Genomic DNA, 19,089 nt, shown 5'->3' with positions numbered 1-19,089 from the left:
TTAAACAAAAGCTGCCATCTTCAGCACAAAGAATAGTTGTTGGGCACTCACAAGTCGCAACCAAAATACAGCAGCAATACAACATTTTGCAAAAAATCATGAATACTGGTACTAAACTAATATACACACAATATTGCTATAATTATGCCTACAAGTTGCTAGGCGTGATTTTCTTATTTACAATTGAAGCTCTTGATGGAGACCGTCTCTTCAGAGGGCCAACAGCTGAAGACCATTCATTCACTGAGTAAATGCGTGCTCCAAACTTCAGAAAATATGAACATGTTTTCTCAGGAAGATGTTGTCTTTGCTTGGGCTAATTGTAATCATCTTCGCGTTCCTGTCACATTAAATACTGGTTAGTTACGTTCTCATTACTGAAAAACTTCTGTTATAAGGTTGTGTTTTGGTTACTGAAGCTTATATGGCATTTTTATTTCACCTGTCTTCTGTTTCTGTGTCTTTCCTCGTCGTATTGATGTCGGCTAGAAGGTTTCTGGTAATAATTAAGTTCATTGTTGACATCAGATAAGAGCTTATCTGAATGCACTACCCTCTTGCTAAACTCCGTATTACCATCACTTGAGAAGCGGTTTTCCTGTCAGACCAAAGAAAGTTAGTAGTAGATAACGGGTGACACAACTAGTGTAGTTGAGTAAATAACCAAAATCTACAGCATACCTTCCCCTTCATCTTCTGTTGAACCCTTTGTTGGGAAGTCTGTGACTCGAACTGCTTCTTCACCATTTCGTCCAAGTCCGTCACCTTTCTCTATAGATTGTTTTTGTCCATCTAGTCAACAGGTAGGATAGTTACGAAAAAACGTTAAGAACAATTTGGATTGAACCAAGGGTCTGCAAAACATGTTACAAGTTTGATCCAACTATTCAGATTTTAGATTTTGTGCACCTTTAACATTTCATTTTGTGCTTTGAGCATGTGATCTCGTTCTCTTAATTGCTCAACTTTGAGCTGCGTAGATAATATATCTGCTTCCTTTTGATTTATTTCATTGACGTAGCTGCATATCAGAGGAAGCCACATTTAGATATAAACAAGAACGTAAGAGTCATTCTTATTCCTATCATCTATATCTCTGGAAGTTTGAGAGTAAATTATGACAAAGAGAAACCAAACCTCAGTACACTAAGTTTCAAGAATGAAAAGAGAACACGTCTCACCTTTGTCTTTCCTCCAACAAGTCATTTATCCGCTTCCTCAAATTCATAATTTCTTGCTCCTATCAACAAAAACCAAATTAAAACTAAATTAAACCAAATTCATAGGTTTTCGACATAAATAAATAAAACTGAATCAGCATTTTATATGACATTACCTTTGCAATGGACTCTTCTGTTTGTTGCTGAGCTTCTTCCACCAACTTCTGAACCTCATGCTGGTCTATCAAGTTCTGGATTCCAGTAAAGAAGATTAAAACTTAAAACATTGAGAAAAGTAACCTATAGAAGAACTCTCTAGATGGCAACATCAAATGCTATTCTAAACTTACTGCGTAGTTAGTGAGGTCCAGTTTGACAGCAAGTAAATCCCTAATCACATCATGTGTCATGCTTTCAGATGCTGCAAGTCTAGCATTTAACACGCGTACCTGAGAGGCAAACAGATCAGCTAAAATTTTGTGCAACATATAGGAAGAGCTTTAGTACTAAGCAGGCAGTTCTTACTTCTTTTTGTTGTTTGGACGACAATGCCTGCAGCTCTTCTATCTGAAGTCTGGCCATTGATAACTCTTGCTCTTTCTCTATGCTCACATGGTGAACCAAACCCTGGATGCATCTAAAAGGTGAGCTAGATCCTCTTGGCCTTGTCGAACTTTTCTCTGTTTTTTCTGATGGTAATGCCACAGAAGTGGAGGCTGATGAGTCTTTCTTCACTTCACGAACCATGGACTCCAACTCGTTGTACTGTTTCAAGCAAAAAGAATTATTTATCTTAAGTAATGAGAAACAGTACTTGGTCGACAAGATGAAAATGAAAGTCTTTCATATCTGGCAATTGTCCAGAAGAGTGAGGAATTGCTTGTGCAATGGACAAGTGCCCATAATTTGCTTGTCTAGTGTCAATTTATTCGATTCACTGTTTTAAGTTTTTTTGGTTGAACCAGTTCAGAAGTTGCCGTAGTGATAAAATATAAACTATTACTGCTCAAGGGTTTGTTAATGTACCTTTTGGTGGTACAGGGACGCCTGGGCATCTGCGTGCAATACCAGTTCGGAGATGTAGTCTCTGCACTCTTTGATCTTTAAATCACGGGAAATATTATGTGATCAGCATAGTATTGGCAGAAAAATGTAATATTTATGTACAGATCAAACAAAAACAACTCTTGGAAAGCAAGGAGTTCACCTCTTTAGCCTGTTCTGCTCTTTTCTTTTCCAGAATTCTTATCTGGTCTCTATACCGAGGCTGCAGAGTTTGATCATCCAGGTGCCTGCCAGTGTATTTCCAGTATTTTAGAAATGAATATATGACAAACAATAAAAGTAGTGCTTTTTTTTTTTTTTTTTTTAAAAAGGTAGAGTTATAAGAATTACAAGTCAATGGTTCCAACCTTGATATATGATGTTCCGTTTGACGTTCATCGTCTGAGTATTCAGATACCATATTTTGTTTAGAGTTCTCAACAGTCAATGTTCTATGTAATGAATCTTGGATTTCCTGTTGCAAATCATCTCTCATTTGGTATCTCTCTACCTCATCTCATGCACCTGAAAAGAAACATGGTATTTACTATTTAGTAGTTGACAACTAAGGGAGTAGATATGCATTGGGAGTTTCTAGACACCTGCATATATGATAGTTCTAAAGTTTCACACTTGGGCAGGCCTTTTGACATTTTATTACTTTCCAGTTTTTCTAAAACGAAGAAGCCAGGTTCCCAGACAACATTAAAGAAACAACAAATGCCGTACTTCAAATAAAGGTGGAAGAAATTACCTTCTGATCCATCACATTTATGGTATATTCAAGCTCCTCGACAGAACGTTCAAGAATTTTTACCTCTTCCTCCTTTTGTTCAGCATATAATTTACTTGCTTCTGATACCTACAACAGTGTAAATTTGGGTTGTTCAGCAATAATTTGAAGCATATATCTAGAGACAAGCATATATGTACACACCTGCCGAGCTTCAACAGCAACAGCCTCATTCTCATCTGCAAGTGCATTTGCCATCTCAAGCTTATCATTCAGGGAGATGACCTCTTCACGGAGATTATCCCTCTCGTCGGAGACTGCTCTTAATTCATCCTCAATATCCTCAATTGAAGCCAGAATCTTTTCCTCCACTTTAAAAGCCATGCGGAGGATCTCTTCCTCCAAATTTTTGATGATTTCTTTTTTGTCTTCCAGTTGTCCTTCTACATCATCTTTTGTAGTAAAGAGATTATCTACAAGAGATTTCAGTTCGGAATTTTGGTTCATCAAATCATCTTGTATCTCTTCAACTTGCTCAAATTTGGAGTTTGTCATAATTAATGCAGCTTCAGTTTCGGCCAGTTGTTCTTCGAGTTTTTTATTTTGAGCCAAGATGTTGTCGAGCTGAGTTGTTTTCACCGCTAGTTCTTCTTGAATTCCTGTCAGAGTTGCAAATATTTGTTCAGTCTCATCTTTAATATCCTTGGAATTGGAGGTAGATTCCTGCAACAGACTGAGATCAAAGAGCAAGCCTTTCAAAAGAATGTCTTTTCGAGCAATTTCTTGTTTTAGCAAATCATTCTCAGTTGTCAGATTATCTTGTGTTAGTCCCAGTTCTTCTTCCTTGAATTTTTCCACTTCTCCCAAGGAATATCTGAGGTCTGCAGTGTCTCCTGGATTAGATACATCACAAAGAACTTCAAAACTTTGATCTGCTTCCTTTATTCCATTTGGACCATTGAAACATGCAGTTTTCTCCACGAAGCCTCTTTCTTGGACATTGTATGATATGGAATTGCAACCTTTCTCTCCGGGCTGGAGAATGGGAGCTTCTGTATTAAGGCTCGAGATTTTTTCTAACGATCCTCTTATGTGACACTGGTACATTACAAATAAAGAAAATCCTTTCTCCATTATGTCAGACCAAATATCTTCTAGCGATGATCTTGAGTTGCAGACACAGTCCAGTAGGTACTTTCCTAGAGAAGAAATATCAGAATATACTAACTTGAACTTCTCCTCTACATCCTTTTGCATTTCGACAACAAAATTTTCCAATGAAGAGACTGAGTTTGTTATTTCTACTAAACTTGAATGGAATTGGCCCTCCAATGATTCATATTCTCCTGGTTGTAGACAAACAGTAGCTGTGAGCCGCCGTACTTCTTCATTCAAGCTGGCTCGCTCTTTCTTCAGTCTCTTTCCTGCTTGCTTCCACCTATCAGTCATGAGTTTGGCATTTTCATTTGCTTCCAGCAATGTGTTTAACATAGTATCAGCTTCTTGCATTGTTGCCTGAGCCTCCTCTAGTTTAACAAAGAAGTCTGTAGCTGCACTAATCTTCTCATCAGCTACCAATATAGCACTGCCGAGATTGAAGTGCATCTAATGAAGGGACATCAAAAGACAATAACAGTAAGTAATTAGTAATTATCAAAAAGGAGAACCATTATTAAGGTCAATGGTATGGTGTACAGCCATATAAGAGCCACCAATATTTTTATTGAACTAGTACCTCTCTTGTGTCGCTGCATCCTTCTTCAGATTCCTTAATAGCTGCTATGATCTGGATATTTTCTTCGGCTCTAATCTCTGATAGCCTGTTTTTATCCTGCTCAACAGAAATAGGCAACTTTAACTCTGGATCTTCCTTCTCAGCAACTTCTGCACATTCAGCTCTCGGAAAATCAGACAGCCTCTTCACAACAACAAATGCAGCAGCAGCACGTTTTTCTGCATCGATAATCTCATCCTCCTTTACTTGAAGTGCACTTTCGAGATCCTGTATCATGTGAATCTTCTCGCTCAATTGTGAACGTAACAAAATTGTTTCTCTATCCTTTTCATCCTTTTCTAGCTCTTGAACATCAGTTATAGCCAGTGTTGCTCCCTTCAAAGAGCTCAATTTCAACTCCATATCCAAACCCATTTTCAGTGCATCTTCTAGGTTCTTCCATAATTGTTCGATTGTCTTTTCCTTTTCCAAAAAACTTTTGGCAGCCATCTCAACATGTTCACTAATCCAAACTTCACTCTCAGGAAAAGAATTTGCAATTACCCGCACCTGATCAGAAGCATCCTCAAGGGATCTACAACCATCTGTAATGAAAGCTGTTAGTTCTAAGGTCGCTTTCTCCCATTCCTCAGTCAATACCTTCATTTCATCTTCTCTGGTAGAAAGACTGTTTCTCAGTCTCATATTTTCTTCTGTAGTAAGACATAATCTCTCCTGGAGTTCCTGTTGTAGTGTGGTGAGGTTTTCTTGTAAGTCAAGAATTGCTTTTGCTGTCTCCACTTGAACCTGCTGACGGTTTTCTTCGAATTCATCCTCTTGGTGTTGCTTTGATTCCTGATCATCTTGATACCGCCTAATTAGTAGTCTGGCCTCCTCAAGGTCCCTGTTCACTCTGTTCAGCTTATGTTGTAAAACTGAACCTGCAACATTGTCTTCCGTAGCCAAGGTACGATTAAGTTGAGCTGGATTCTTAATTAGTTGGTCCCTCTCTGAAGGTTCACATGGATTTTCATGCTGAAGCTTAGTTTGCATGTGTCCAAATTCTCCATTTCTCAGTAGTTCTAAGTATTCTGAATTCTCCTTCTGTAGAACATCCAGCTCTTCAATTAAGCGTACCTGCTCAGATTCTATCACTTCAATCAGGTACCTTGCTTCCATCAGATCATTCTCGGTTTCACTGAGCTGAAGAGCTAAAGTACTATCCATCTTCAGCTCATGTTTTCTCAGAACCTCGTCATCCTCTCGAGCATAGGACGTAGTCTCATCCAAATCAGTTCTGGCGGATACAATCTCAACCTGCTTAAGTGATATAAATCAGCAAAATAACTCAATAAATGCCACTCAACAAAAATTGCATGATATCAAATACTTAAGAAAGCCAGGGAAAACCTATCTCCCCAAAACAACTGAAGTCTTACAGATGATTGCTGTTCTGTCTGTTTAATTGTCTCAGCTTCCTTGGATATGGAATCAGCTACCTGCAATCTATGTTGTAAAAGGCGCTAGGCGAGGCGAGGCGCCAAGCCTAGCTTTTGGCGCCTAAGGCGCTCCAGGCGAGCGCCTTTTATTTACAGAATAACAAACTGCCCTATAATTTGGCGCCTGGGCGCCTTTTTTTCCCAGGCGCCAACCCATCGCTTAAGGCGCCTTTGGTGCTTAAGCGCCAAAGGCGAGCGCCTTTTATAACATAGCCTGCAATAGGTGCAAGTGGTTATGGTTCAGATACTTGTTGAGATCCCTCTGCAATTCATCAACTTCCCTGCGAACAAATTCACAAGCAACAAAACAAATTAGCGAGATAAGTAAGACTCCTTGCTAGTTTGTCATGCCAGGATCATGTTTAAAAAAACTCCTGGTACTTATTTAATGGATTTAAAGCAGCAGTAATGAATGTCAATTACCTATTCAAGCTATCATTGATTTTCAAACATGCATTTAGATTTCTCTTGCAATCTTCCAACTCCCTTTTGGAGTGACTGCCATGTTCCTGTGTAATGTAAAATCTAAAGGTAAGGTATATATTGGATGATAAGAAACACACAAATGCGTAGTAAGCAATAGTTAATATTGCATGCTTTAACTAAGACCTTAATCTTTGCTCCTGAAGATATGTCCTGCTGCTGGTAATGCCCCGCCAAGGTTTCCATGAGCTGCAAAGATGAGAAACACGGTTTCAGTCTTTCAGAGCATATTGAGTTGCAGTTGGAATGGAAACTAAGAAAGAAAAGAAAAAGCTCAGTGCGCAAACCTGATCACGCAGTTCGGAAATTTCACTAAATAGAGTTTCTCTCTCCCCTCCTTCATAGAAATCTTCGTACCTACAATGTGAATAATTTATAGAAATTATCACTCATGCTCTACAGTGAACTTGGTAGAAGAAACACAATTTTATCCATTTATTAGAAAAATTGTTTGTGAGAGCTACATTCTGAGCCGTTCAAGGAGTCTGATGTTTTCCAATGCGAATCGAGTTAATTCTGGATTTCTATCAATTCTTGCTTGAAGCAACTGAACCTCTTCGTATAATGCGGCATTTTCCTCCTTGAGAAAATCATCGGCAGTCACTAATCCGTCTGCAAGCGACTACATCTTTTTAATCTTCTCCTCACGAAACCTTAGAATCATTTTAGTACGCTGAGCATCCTCCTCCCGCTGGTGCGCCTACAATTAGTGGTGGTATTGTTAGCTATATATATAATAAAGCATGACCACAAACCACAGCTAGTCCGGAGATTCCATTACAGTGGGATAAGGAGGCATACCAAGCGATTCATGTGTTCGATTTCAGCTTCTAATCTGCTAACTGCAGCTTCAGCCATTTTTTCTCTCCTCAGGGCACCAGTTAAAGTTGTTTCAATGCATTTCATCTAATACAGGAAATCACACACTGTCACATGCTTGACTTTATCATTTAAATATTAAGAAAGTAGTAATATGACTGGGAAGGGTACCTTCTTTTTTGTAATGCTTATACTATTCTGGAAATTGGGAATTCTTTTATTCGGAGTGGAATAGTTTGTTTCATGAACATCATCACCCAACTGAAAGTGCTCAGAATCTGGCATGCAAAGTGATAGATCCCTTAATGGTTTTTGATGATTGAGCACAAACAACTGATCCTGCTTGGTAAAAACATTGACAAATTCACCAATTGATCAGTTCTACTGGTGCTTGTCTGTGTGATGGGATTAACACGTAATATGAAACAATATGTACCTTTAACTGTTGTATTTGTCGCTGCAATGCCAACACATCACCTGAAGCATCTTCATTTACCTTAGCCTAGAGAAAGGATAGAAATCTATAAGTATTTACTCCCATGATTAACAGGGTAGTTTGCATATGAAATATATATTATACTCACATTGTTCTGAATAAGTTTGGCACGTTGAGCAAATTTTAGAGTGCTTAGAGTTTCATTTGCAGAGCTGCAAGAATGCATAAAAGATATTTCAAATACAGAACTGGAACATACTTAGCAGTTGGGTGCCTCACAGATATTTGAAATGAAATGCATCTCAAGGATAGAGGTAAAAACCAAGTAGATGGACTGATATTGGCGATTATTGTTGTTTTTGAATTTCCACCAAGAGAATCCTGCCCACAAAAGTTCAAATATCATAGTCTGCAGTTAAGGATTTGAGACCCTTGATAGATACAATCTATTCTCATAGGGCTTAAGGATGTACCTGAAGCAGAAATGTAAGTCTAGAATCACGGTATGGGACATGTCTATGTTTCCCATGCGCTAGATCTACTAAAGTCATGATCACCAGACTGCAAAAAATTTAGCAGGAGAACAAAAACAAAAATATTCAGATGGACTCCCAAACAAGACTCAGCTATGTTTAACTGAGCACACAATCAATCAATGAATAAGAAACAAACGGTAAAATAAATTACCCTAGAGTTGAAAGTGATTTATTGATGTTTGCAGCTTCTTTTAAGCGCTCTCCTTCAGCACCAGAGCTTTTCTGCCTAAAAATGTAAATGTAGACGAATGTCAGAACAAGCATAAGATACCACATGACCAGTCTTTGAATTGAATAATTACCTCTCTGAACCAGCAAGATCTACAAGGTTTAACCTCCCAAATCTTAGGTGAGTTGTGGAATCCATTTCCCATCGGCTCTCAATGACACAGGTAAAAACACTATGGGAGCGACTGCTCTCACTGTTCATGTTTGTTGCAGCCATTTTTCTATTTGCAGCACCCTGGACAGACACAATTTTGGGAGTTATAATAGCTGGTATATCTAATCAGAAATGGTAAATGTGCAACTAAAACTCACCTGTAATAAAAGCTCGACAACATCCTTAACGGTGGTAACTTCATGTTCGGTAAGATTTTCAACATATACGCCTTTTCTTATATCTTCTCTAAGCTACAATAAGTATTAAGGTATATTAGAAATGACCAAATGGATCAAAAATGAACTGAGAAATCGCAAGAAACGCTTTAATTACATGAAGATTAGTTGATGAGGGTTCCAAGAGATCAGTTATTTGCTCATTGTAAATCTCAAGGAAGGAACACTTGCAGCTGTACTTTAGATTTTCTTCGCGACGGTTTTCCTCTTCCTGAGGAACATGAAGTACTTAATGTAAAATTGAAGGAAAAATGGAAAATGCAGATAATATGTAAGTTATTGCAAATCACCAGAAATTCCTTGTGATATCTTACATCTCGAATCCTCATAAACAAATGTTCAAAAATACGAGGAGTCATTCCACAGTCTTCATTAAGATATCTATCCATTTCATGTATCTCTCCCATCATAGTATATGTTTTACCACTTCCCGTCTGAAAAAACACATCAAAATGTCATCATCCATTTCACAATTCCCCAAACTACCTCAATAACTGTACCAACATACCTGACCGTAAGCAAACATACAACTATTATACCCAGACATACAGTTCTCCACCATGGGCCAGCAACCAAGAATAGCTTCTCCTACAACACATATCAAAAATCCATCAGGCACTAACATCCTCCGAATTCTCAAATGCAAAACAACAACAATAAAAAAAAAACAATAATTTGTTACAATTTGGTCATGTATGTACCTGTGATATCGTCTCACACGCAACATGATCAAAAGTAAACCTAGTTTCAGGATTCCCAAGCTATGTTAGGGTATGCGCACTGTCCTGTCTCAAACATCTGAAATTCCCTTGAGTAACCTTCTCTGCGTTACTAATCGGCCTAATTCTTATCAAAACCTACAATAAACCGTCGATATACACAAATTAAAATACTCATTTGAATTCTAAAGAAAGCAATACATACCTCTACATTAGGATCTAAAGGCAGTACTAATCGTTGCGATTCTAAAGATATAACAACACATACTTGAACATTATGATCCATCCAGAAAGATGGATCTTCAACAAGCTCAAAATGTTGAACATCCACAGGTAATATCTCAGACGGCACAACTGAAACCCTTCTACAAACTTTAGGATGACTTCCTCCTCCTCCTCTGGCTCCAACATCACCACCGCGATGAGGTTTAACACATCCAGTTACTGAAACACTCTTAGGAAGACTCCTAGAAGGAGTACTTTGAGCTGAATTTTGTTCAGAATATGGTAATTTCCCTTTACCACCACCACCGCCTCCACCACCACTAGCTCTTGGAGTTCCGTTATTATTACTAGTAGTAGTACTCCAAGATCTGTTATCCGATAATGGATCTCTCAATGGAGGTAGTAGAATTGAATTACTACTGCTCTCAAAATCATTCTCGTTTCCTTCTAATTGATTCGTATTCCTTCGAAGAAATCTAAACGACATTCTGACGCAAATTAACTTAAAATTAAAATTAAGAAGAAGAAATTCTCAATCTGAAACAAACCCTAATTTCCATGAATTTTGTCTGAAGAAATTTCTGAGATTTTGGGGAAATAGATAGACTGAAGAAGAGCTTAAGCCCCGCTCAATCCAGATTTTGAAAACTATAACGGTTCAGCAATTACGCCTTTTGACACTGTAAAGTAATGTCTATATCTGGATTGACAGTACAGGGATCATATTTTCACGTGCTCTGAGTAAACGGATAGTGATGTGAGTGAAGTTGGACTCACAAAAAAAGTGAGTGTACAATACGATATATCATCTATTGGTTTCTTATTTAATGGATGTAACGTACACTTACATTTGAGAAGTAGGTGAAAGAGTACTAGAGAGGAGAAACTGAGATGTTTGAAAATGGGGATGATTTAGGACTTAGTTATCATTAATTAATGTTTGTCTAACGGAAACATTAATCATTTGTTTTTTATTTTGAATATAGAAAGATTTGAATTCAAATTCGCCAGGACCCCACTTGAACTTGATGGTCCATGGACGCTCTCTTGGACGGGGACGGTCCATTCGACTAATACCTAGCTGGGGTCAGGGCCGGGCCTGATAGACAAGCAGAGCAAGCCTCACATGCAGGCAACAGCAGCCCAGTTGTGATGGGGGTTCTCATTAAAAGAAAAAAAAGATGGACCGGCTAGCTTATTATTAATACAACTTTGAAGGGCTGTAAACAACTCATATAAATAGTTTAACTTTCATAGAATTTTTTCTTTTTTTCTATCTCTTTCCCTCGTTTCTCATGTCTATCCTCTTTTTTCTTCCTTCCACGGATCATGAAATGCCAGTTTACTAATACCCATAATCATTGGGCTACTTAAAGTAGTTTATATTTTTATTTAAAAAGAAAATTAGTGTTTTCTTACTACTTTAATTATCATTTACTTTTCCTTCCAGAAACTATAAAATTTTTTCGTGACTACTTTTTATTACTGAACTTTTAGTTCTCTGATTATGTACTAGTATTTTTTTTGTAAAATTAGAAATGTGATTTCCTTCGAAAAAGAATTCGTCGCGGCCTTCGGCCGCATCGTTTATTAATGGCATCCTAAACCCTACCCAAGACAATATCCTTGTCCCTATACAGGGGAAAAAAAAAATTCGTTGAGTTCGGGGCAAATTTTTCCCAGGAACGTCCCTGCTGGGGTTTACCCTTTTATCTATGATCTGGTTTGATAATGTTTTTATTTTTCCAAAAGCACTTTCAAAACCTATATATGTTAATAATTTTTGAAATTGGTGTTTGGTAAAAAAAATCAAAGTGCTTTATATCCAAAGCAATTCCCAAATTCCTCAATTTTTAAAAGCTGGGGGAGGAGGAGCTTTTAAAAGCTATAAAAGCATAAGCTTTGGTCCCACCAACATTTAATACTTCATTTATCTTTTTTGTCTCTATTTTATTTTGTAAATGACAAAACTTACCCTTAAATATTTATATATAATTAATATTTTATTTCTTATATTTTATTTTTTAAATATTATTATACTTTATTTTCAAATTATTTTATATTACCATTTCATTTAGTTTGTCAAAAATAAAAATAAAATAATTACTTAGTTCTAGTTTGATTTTTGGTTTAAAAGATTATGTATATATATTTAAAAGTGGTTCAGTAAAATAATTCTTTTAACAATCATAATAATAAATACATTTATATTTAATAATTAAAAAATCTAATTATTTTTAAACCCAATAAAATTGAATAAAACTATTTTCAGAGATATGTCTGTTTTTTTCATTTGCCACAACAACAATGATTGAATCTGATATTTTACCAAACACACTTTGATTGTTTTCTTAATCAACTTTAACTTTAATTAATATTTTACCAAACGTCTAACTGATTTTTCTCACAGCAACGCACAACAGAAAAGTGCTTTTATAAAAGCCGCAGCAATACCAAACTAAGCCTATATTGACTCATTTCTTTTGCTAATAGCCTATTTGGATAGTGCTTCTGAATTTATTTTTTTTATTTTTTGCCTATTAGAATTCGCAAAGCCAAAAGTTAAATGGTGACACAATTTTAAAATAGTTTATGAAAATTAAAAGTTAACTTTTAAAATATCTCATGTCATCGTGATCTTAAATCTCAATCATGACGATTCTTGTCAATGTTGAAATAAAAATGGCCATCAAAAATCGTCACGGTTCAAATATATAAACATGCGGACCCTTTTAAGCCATCATGGTACAAATTTATCAATCATGAAAACTCATTTGAATCATCCTAGTCCAAATATATAAAACATGACGATTTTTTATTAAAATATCCAATATCATTGAGTATCTTGATCAGCCAGCTGCACATCCAGTCCAACTGGCTGCCAAGCCTAATAATAAGAACGATATTTTGGGCACCCCTCATTTTTGTGGCATACATGATGTGCTTAGGCCATCTACTCTATACTTATAAGAGGTGCCTTAACGTTAGGAAATGACTAACTTACCTTTTATGGCAGCCTAATAATAAAAACGATATTTTGGGCACCCCTCATTTTTGTGGCGTACATGATGTGCTTAGGCCATATACTCTATACTTATAAGAGGTGCCTTAACGTTAGGAAATGAATAACTTACCTTTTATTCTAATTTAATTTATTACTAAGTTACTAACCATCTAGATATAATCTTATATACATCTAATCTAATCAAAATTCATTAACAAAAAAACAATCAAAATCCAATTTAGATAGTCGAATTTTCAGTTTGAATTTTTTTTCCCATCTTTTTCCCTCTTTCTATATCGGTTCCTCGTCATCGATTCATTAAGTTTTCATCGTCGATTAATCAATCAACAAACTCACTCGTAAGTATTTTTTTCACAAACTCATTATTTATAATTCTTTTTAATTGGAAATTTTGAGTGGTGAAAATGGAAGTTGCAGATAGTATTTCTGTTTAGGAGAATTCAAAAATAAAAGTTTTGTAAATAAAGAACACTTTCGGTTAGGAAGAATTTTTTTTGGGACTAACCGAGCTTTTGTATATAATACCAATTGTTATGTTCGATTAAGTCGAAGTTTTTTTCTCTTAATCGAACTTTATTCTGCAAGAAAAATGTTGAGTTCGGTGAAGTCGATTTTTTCTTACCTAACCGAATTTTTCTCTGAAAACCTATATGCTGAGTTCGGTTAAGTTGCAATTTTTTTCTCCTAATTGATATTTTCTATGAAAAAAATATATATTGAGTTCGTTTGCGTTGCAATTCTTTTGAAGAATTCGGCAAGAACAGATAGCCATCTTACTCATGTTTTTCCGCCTACTTAAACTGAAAGTTTGGCTACAAAAACGATGGACTCGACTAAACAGAACATTACTCCGTATCCCACAGAATAAAAGTTCGGCTGCCTGTCCTGGAAATCTGATATCCGAACAAAGAAAAACCTCCATTAAACTAAATTCGGTTACCCGTGCCTTCAGAAACAATATCGAAACTACATTTGCAGATAAGTTCGTCTACTTGTTCTCCGGATCTTGTAGCCGAACGTGTTTAACCTAGTCCAAATCAAGCATCAAAAATCTAAATTTAAAGTATGCCTGAGTAGTTTGAAGGTTTGGAGTCAATTTTGTTTTCCCAAAACTCTTTTTTTCCTCCTTCTTCTTCTCTCTCAATAATTTAATTTAAAAATAAAACCAACTTATTGATTTAATTATATACTAATCATTAATTAGCTCAACTTAATGATTCAACTAGTCAGTACATTAACTTAATTATCAAGGGTAATTTTGCCACTAAGATAAATATTTGGATAAAGGGTGTTTCAAATTGCTTCAAAATTACCTAGTCAAACGGAAATCATAGTCCCCTCCTGAAAAAGCGGGGGCATAACAGCCATACCCAATAATTAGTTCGGCAATCTGTATGGACTAAACTCCAATATAATTCCGAGAGAACCAACTTAAAAGTGAGACTCTATCAAGAAATATATCAAAGAGTTTTTATCTCTTTCTCAATACAATCAGCAAATCGAACAGATAGAAATCCGTGAGTCTGATTGATATGAGAAATAACTTGGACGGTACCAGAAGTCCAAGTGTCAATCAAGTTCTATCTAACAATCAAGGTCGGATTTATCAACTGATTGAACTACGCACAACCTGTGATAGTTTAATTATATAAACAAATATAATGCGGAAAAGTAATACCACAGATACCGGAAATTTTGTTAACGAGGAAAACGCAAATGCAGAAAAACCCCGGGACCTAGTCCAGAATTAAACACTACATTGTATTAGCCTCTACAGACTCTAGCCTACTACAAGTTAACTTCGGACTGGAATTTAGTTGAGCACTAACCAAGTCTCACACCGATTAAGGTACAGTCGCGTTCCTTACGCCTCTAGAACCACGCTGAATTCTGTGCACTTGATTCCCTTAGCTGATCTCACCTACAACTAAGAGTTTCTACAACCCAAAGTCGAAGATTAAACAAATCTGTCTCCAACAGATATATCTATCCTTCATTTTGTTTTTGTTCTGTCTTTTGATACAAAGATCAAGGTGAACAGGAACCAACTAATAATCCGGTCTTATACTCCCGAAGAGCATCCTAGAAATATTAGTCACCTCACAATAACCTAACTGATTAACAGAAGAAGTTATTTCCGAATCACAAGAGTCTGAGACGAAGAACTGTTGTGATTACTTTTTATATCTTACCTATCGGAGATAAATCTCGAGTAAACCTTAGAGGAGATAAAACTCAATATGATAGAACAAGTAAGATCAGAATGCGCAACTACGGAGAAAATAGTTAGATATTGCTTCATGAATCCCAAATGAATTCTTCAATTTGTTAACCTAATAATGGTTTTGGAAAACCTAGTTTAGAGGAGAATCGACTCTAGTTTGAAACTAGGACATATGGAAGTGCCGGGATTAGGTTTCCCAGTTGCTATAACTTTTCCTTATATAGTCTTTCAAATCAGGGTTTGTTGCAATCAAAGCTAAGATAGCTTAGTAACAAATCATTCAATTTTCACTGTTAGATGAACTACTGATTTAAGATTCAAGCTAAGTTTGCTTATAAACTAAGCAATTAATCTCCACAGTCAAATGGTCATATCTTGTTACACACAAATAAAACTCAGGTAAACCCGTTCGAATACTAGGTACGCAAACAAGAGTTCCGGACCTTCTCAGGTAAATTCGTTCGCATACTAGGTACGCAAACAAGACTTCCGGACCTGAATCATCACAATACAGTTCGCATACTAGGTATGCATACCGCGTTGTATCTAGACATGGGTAATCGTTCTAAACTCTCATTTCAATCATTGAAACATCCTTAGAAGACGACAATGGTAATCTCACACATACCATTAACTTCAAGTAATTTTCAAATGATCGAATGATTAGTACGAAACTTCCCGAGATAACACCAAATGAATGTCTCACACAAATCATATAAGATGTTCAAGGTAATTTTCACATGATCATCTTTTGACTTAATATTTAGTTTCCAACAAATAAATTGTTTCCAACTAAACTCGTCAAGAATATGATGAACATAGCTAAAGAAAAAATCTTCCAACACGTATTTCGATAAATAGATAAGCGAGATAAACTCGGCTCGAAATATCACATGTGTATAATATAAAAGTCTATATAGCTATATGACTTAGTCTTATTAGAAGATAGAATATAATAGACTTCTGAGTGATAGATAAGTTTTAGTCTCCATATACCTTTTATTGATGAAGTTCCTCCAAGCTCCTCAGTAGACCTTCATCTTCAATTGGTGTACCCCGTGAAGTCTAAAGCTCAACTACACATTCTATCCTAATCCGAGACATAGCTATAAGCAGACAAGAAATCAAGTATATAGTTTTGATCAACTAAACTTGACAAAAAAACTTGAAATATCAACCTTGCGAGTTCGTCCGAGCAGTGCTCTAACAATCTCCCTTTTTGTAAATTTTAATGACAAAACCATCAATACATATGGATTACAAAATAAATAAACTTTGTAGGTTTTCATCCATCATGATGGATTTCCTTGGCCCTTCAACTTTCCTTGAATTCTTCGTTACTCCAAGTACTCCGGCGATTCTGAACGTGTTCAACTCAGCGTCATTATTGTTGAAGATCTGTAGCCATAACAATAGAAAACATATGTTCTCAATCATTGTTATACAGTGTCATAGTATTATTATAGATAATCAAAGTCAAATTGTATCACAACTTTGAAATAATACTATGGTGATATGTATCACTCCCCCTTAGTCAATACTTACATCTTACAATGAAAACCACTCCCCCTTGCATAATGATCTGTAAACATATGTATGTAGTGTGAACTACCAAATAATTCTCCCCATTTTTGTCAATATAAATTGGTAAATGTACGAAAACTACAGGATCATAGTGAAATTTTCAAAAAGATACTTCATGACTAAAATAGAACATATCAACTTTGTTTCGATGATTTCATATATTCAAAACTTAGTGTTTTCATCAAGGAGTTTATAAAGATATAAGATAACTCATACAATATTCCACAGCCTCACGCCCCAAAATGATATGACAATTAAGCACAAGTTCAATTAAGAACTCTCCCTCATTTGATGTCATTCTCAAGAGAACAACATGAGCGACCTTACTTTTACAAGAAAAGAAGGATTTCTTTGGACATTAAAAAATCACATGGATTTGTATCCAGTAAACTCGAATAAATTAACCACAAGGAGACCTTATTGATTAATTTAATCAGAAACACTCAACATAAAGAAACTTACAGAGCCATATAGTACTTTCACATAAAAGTGGATAAGTGAAAGATCAATACTGCAGAATTTTTCAAAAGTTCATTATATCTTTTATCAATATTTGCATAAAGACATAATAGACTTAACTTTTGAGCATATATGAGATAAGCACAGTTCACGAACATAAACACATATATATTTCATAAGCACTTGCAATATATGAAATCAAAAAGATTAAATACTGCAAAAAAAATCTTCCAAATAACTTTATAATTTAAATAAATAAATCTAAAAACATTGCAAGATGAAAATCGTTGAAATTGATATGTGTAATCACAATAATTGTTATTCCAAACCCTAGTTATCCTTCTTAAATATAAGAATAAATTTTTATAAGAAGTTTCCTAGACATTAAGATTCTTAAAAAAATCTTTATCGTCCCCGAACTTCTTGTCGTCAACAGACATCGGAACATAAGGTTCATGAACAAAGGAGTCAATTCCAACAAACGTTCTTGAATGTTGCCGAATCAGGGCCTTCTGAATTTCAAGAGATCTTAGAAAAATAGCCTTTATTTGCTGAATCTCTATCTTTGTTTCTTTTAACTCTTCAAGAACAACAACAAACTTATGAAGATTTGAGGTTTTAGCCCTTGGTTTCTTGATATTCTTCTTTTTTTTCTCTTCAAAGTTTTTGAGGAATGTGATTTGTCTTTTTCCTTCATGACTGATGGCTTAACTATCATATTAACATCTTTTTCATTAGAAGAGATGATGCTTGGAGTATCCATAAAATTAAAATATGGGATTTGTTAAAAAGAACACAAAAACAATATCTCCACAAGCAACCTTTTGATGAAAAGATTTTCGGACAAGGAAAAGAATATAGGGCTACAGAACCTATATACAAAGCAATAGGGTTCACGTACGATCAACACAAATATCTCTAAAGAGGGTATGAATGTCGATTTTAACCCCCTTTTTATACATATATATATATATATATATTAAAATACTGAGAAATCTTTTCAATACCATTATTTGACGATATAAAAATAATAAATAGAAATTCTGAAAACAAGATTAAAAAAAAAATTAGAATAGTTTCTGACCCTAGAGCCCGATTATGCACAACTCTCGTCTCTTTTTAAAATTAGGGCACATGAGACAGATGCACCTTCAACACAGTTAGACTGTGTAAGGATGAACAATAATTTGTTCACCACATGGTTCCTGCATGGAATTTTCAACATCCCTTTTTATAGGTCGTTTAGACCTAGTTAATTTCTGTAGAGATTTAATTTTTCCTTAGAAATCAACTTCTTAGGAGATGAGTTAAAATAACATAAGTCGGATGGATTTTACTTTAGAACAAGTTTGAGCTTGTTTGTTAATCAATTAGCTCCCTGTTGCAGTTTGTTGACATATATTAATTTATGTTTGTAATTGAAACAATTAGAGAGTTCATTACCCTTAATAGTACATGTTTGTGGGTGAAAATGGTTTCTGCTGATTTCGGTAATTTCGGGTGTGTGGGTGAGAAACGAATTTAAACCCTAAACAAAGCACTGCAAGGGAATACTTTAGATACGAGAGATCAATCTGTACAAGTCTGGCCTAAACCCAAACTTGCTTCGGTCACAAAGTGAAGGAGAATGGGTTGGTTTTGGAGAGGGAAGCAAGGAAAGTGTTGAGACCAGAATAGTTGATTATGGAAGAGTAGTTGTTTTTCTGCGACTTGTATCAGAAAGCAGGAAGCTAACAGATGGAAATCTAGCAAAATGTTTCTGAGTGTTGTATGCTCCTGACTGAACTTGTTGTTCGGTGGAAATAGGTAAG

General features: G+C 35.6%; 1 pseudogene; it reads right to left on the bottom strand.

Moving 5' to 3' along the window:
- Positions 1–16: 16 nt before the first annotated feature.
- On the bottom strand, positions 17–9,624 carry LOC113325027 (annotated as a pseudogene).
- Positions 9,625–19,089: the final 9,465 nt, after the last annotated feature.

The sequence above is a fragment of the Papaver somniferum genome, chromosome 11, assembly GCF_003573695.1.
Source record: "Papaver somniferum cultivar HN1 chromosome 11, ASM357369v1, whole genome shotgun sequence".
Classification (NCBI taxonomy): domain Eukaryota; kingdom Viridiplantae; phylum Streptophyta; class Magnoliopsida; order Ranunculales; family Papaveraceae; genus Papaver; species Papaver somniferum.
This window is presented reverse-complemented; position numbering and strand designations above follow the sequence as displayed.